Source organism: Pristiophorus japonicus, chromosome 1, assembly GCF_044704955.1.
Source record: "Pristiophorus japonicus isolate sPriJap1 chromosome 1, sPriJap1.hap1, whole genome shotgun sequence".
Lineage (NCBI taxonomy): Eukaryota > Metazoa > Chordata > Chondrichthyes > Pristiophoridae > Pristiophorus > Pristiophorus japonicus.
Window position 1 is genome coordinate 252649935 of NC_091977.1, and position 3487 is coordinate 252653421.

Consider the following 3487-nt stretch of genomic DNA (forward strand, 5'->3'; position numbering starts at 1 on the left):
AGCGAGTTGTGTAGAGGACACAGAGAGGCTGCAAAGAGATTTAGATAGGTTAAGCGAATGGGCTAAGGTTTGGCAGATGGAATACAATGTCGGAAAATGTGAGGTCATCCACCTTGGAAAAAAAAACAGTGAAAGGGAATATTATTTGAATGGGGAGAAATTACAACATGCTGCGGTGCAGAGGGACCTGGGGGTCCTTGTGCATGAATCCCAAAAAGTTAGTTTGCAGGTACAGCAGGTAATCAGGAAGGCAAATGGAATGTTGGCCTTCATTGCAAGAGGGATGGAGTACAAAAGCAGGGAGGTCCTGCTGCAACTGTACAGGGTATTGGTGAGGCCGCACCTGGAGTACTGCGTGCAGTTTTGGTCACCTTACTTAAGGAAGGATATACTAGCTTTGGAGGGGGTACAGCTAGCTTTGGAGGGGGTACAGAGACGATTCACTAGGCTGTTTCTGGAGATGAGGGGGTTACCTTATGATGATAGATTGAGTAGGGTCTTTACTCATTGGAGTTCAGAAGGATGAGGGGTGACCTTATAGAAACATTTAAAATAATGAAAGGGATAGACAAGATAAAGGCAGAGTTGTTTCCACTAGTCGGGGAGACTAGAACTAGGGGGCACAGCCTCAAAATACGGGGGAGCCAATTTAAAACCGAGTTGAGAAGGAATTTCTTCTCCCAGAGGATTGTGAATCTGTGGAATTCTCTGCCCAGGGAAGCAGTTGAGGCTAGCTCATTGAATGTATTCAAATCACAGATAGATACATTTTTATTCAATAAGCGAATTAAGGGGTATGGGGAGCGGACGGGTAAGTGGAGCTGAGTCCACGGCCAGATCAGCCATGATCTTTTTGAATGGCGGAGCAGGCTCGAGGGGCTAGATGGCCTACTCCTGTTCCTAATTCTTATGTTCTTATGTTCTTATGTAGTAAATGTACTGTATTTCAATTTCCAGAAGGCATTCGATAAGATGCCACATAAAAGGTACTGCACAAGAGCTCATGGGGTTGGGAGTAATATATTAGCATGGATAGAGGATTGACTAACTAATAGAAAACAGGGAGTTGGGATAAATGGGTCAGTTTCATGTTGGCAAACTGTAAATAGTGGGATGCCACAGGGATCAGTGCTGGGGCCTCAACTATTTACAATCTATATCAATGACTTGGATGAAGGGACCGAGTATAATGTAGTCAGATTTGCTGATGATACAAAGATGGGTGGGAAAGCAAGTTGTGAGGAGGACATAAAGAATCTGCAAAAGGATATAGATGGGCTAAGTGAGTGGGCAAAAAATTGGCAGATGGAGAATAATGTGAGAAAATATGGGGTTATCCGCTTTGGTAGGAAAAATAAAAAAGCAAATTCTTATTTAAATGGAGAGATATTACAAAATGCTGCAGTACAAAGGCATCTGGGAATCTTTGGACATGAAACACAAAATGTTAGCATGCAGGTACAGCAAATAATTAGAAAGTCAAATGGAATGTTGCCCTTATAACAAGGGGGATGGAGTATAAAAGTCAGTAATCCTGTTAGATGGGTGAAAGGTGGGGATATGGAGTTAGATCGGAGGTCAGCCATGATCTCATTGCATGGCGGAACAGGCTCGAGGGGCTGAATGACCTCCTCCTGTTCCTATGTTCCTATGATTTTTCTTCTCCTTAGTAGAGCAGTGCTAAAACCTTTTGTAGTACCTCGCCATTACCCCAGCTAAGATCAGTCAACTCAGTACAGACTGGGAACTGAAACTAGGCCCTTTCCTGGTCTCTGCAGATCAGCGTCCTACCCTGCAGTGCATATATCTGGAGTGGGTGGAATTTTTACCATTTACTTGGATGGGTGCAGCTGCAACAGAGCTCAAGAAACTGAACCCCATCCAGGAGAGAACAGGTTAGGATCAGTGGGAGTGCAATCAATCACCCTCGCCCTGTGGTATAATATGCACTATCTACAGGATGCACTGCAGTAATTCAAGAAACTTACTTTGACAGCACTTCTCAATTCTGCAATCTCTATCATGAAAAAGGGGAAAAAAAGCAACAATGCCATTGGAACACTGCCACTTCCAATTTAACTTTCAACTCACTTACCGTCCTGACCTGGAAATATATCAGTTCTCCTTGATCGTTGATGCATCAATATCCTGTGATTCCCTACTGAATGCCAGCAGCACAAAGACTGGCTAAGGTCATGTGTAACTGACCTGACAGGGGAGTAACCATGACTAGAAATTGGTTCTCCCTGGATCAGGAAGGTGGTTCTCCTATGCTTTTTGGAAATAGGAGGTGGGTGGGGGGCCTGCCCCGTCCACCTCCATGGCACGAACCTGGTATTGCAGTACTTCCAGGAACAGTGCAGCCTTGGCTCTAGGCCTTTTGGCTAAGAGCAAAATCATTGGCGCAGAGTGATCTTTGTTTGGGCGCAAGGTGACCTTTGGCGTTTATGATCTGACAAGTTGATCTGACAAAGAATTGGAAAGATTGGCAACGAATAAAACATAAAAAAAAAAAATCAAGGAGAAGGTCCACCACAATCTTCTCAGGGCAAGTAGGAATGGCCAATAAATGCAGCCTTGCCAACATCCCATTCACTTTTGTTTAAATTGGGCATTTCAGCCATCTTCCTATGGTCCACATAGTATAATTGAGCACAGCGGGTCTTGTCTGAATTCATCATCAAAGGCAGTCCCTCGGAATCGAGGAGGACTTGCTTCCACTCTTAATATGAGTTCTTAGGTGGCTGAACAGTCCAATATGAGAACCACAGACTCTGTCACAGGTGGGACACATAGTCGTTGAGTGAAGGGGTGGGTGGGACTGGTTTGCCGCACGCTCTTTCTGCTGACTGCGCTTGATTTCTGTATGCTCTCGGCGATGAGGCTCGAGGTGCTCAGTGCCCTCCTGGATGCACTTCTTTCACTTAGGGTGGTCTCTGGCCAGGGACCCCCAGGTGCAACAGTGGGGATGTTGCACTTTATCAGGGAGGCTTTGAGGTTTCCTCTGCCCACCTTTAGCATGTTGTCGTGAAGGAGTTCTGAGTAGAGCGCTTGCTTTGGGAGTCTTGTGTCAGGCATGCTTACAATATGGCCTGCCCAGCGGAGCTGATCAAGTGTGGTCAATACTTCAATGCTGGGGATGTTGGCCTGGTCGAGGACGCTGATGTTGGTGTGTCTGTCCTCCCAGGGTATTCGTAGGATATTGCGGAGACATCGTTGGTGGTATCTCTCCAGCGACTTGAGGTGTCTGCTGTACATGGTCCATGTCTCTGAGCCAAACAGAGGACGGGTATTACTACAGCCTTGTCGACCGTGAGCTTGGTGGCAGTTTTTTGAGGGACGATGACGCACCCCTGTTTGACCCTGGTCCGGATGTGGATTGGATCTGTAATGGACCCGTTGGTAAGGATCACGGCCTGCATGTCATCGTGGAGCAGGCGGAGGATGGCAACGAACTTTTGGGGGCATCCGAAGTGGAGGAGGACGC

General features: G+C 46.4%; 1 pseudogene; it reads left to right on the forward strand.

The window, feature by feature from the left end:
- The first annotated feature begins 2154 nt into the window (after positions 1 to 2154).
- LOC139279850 (U2 spliceosomal RNA) lies at positions 2155 to 2368 on the forward strand (annotated as a pseudogene).
- Positions 2369 to 3487: the final 1119 nt, after the last annotated feature.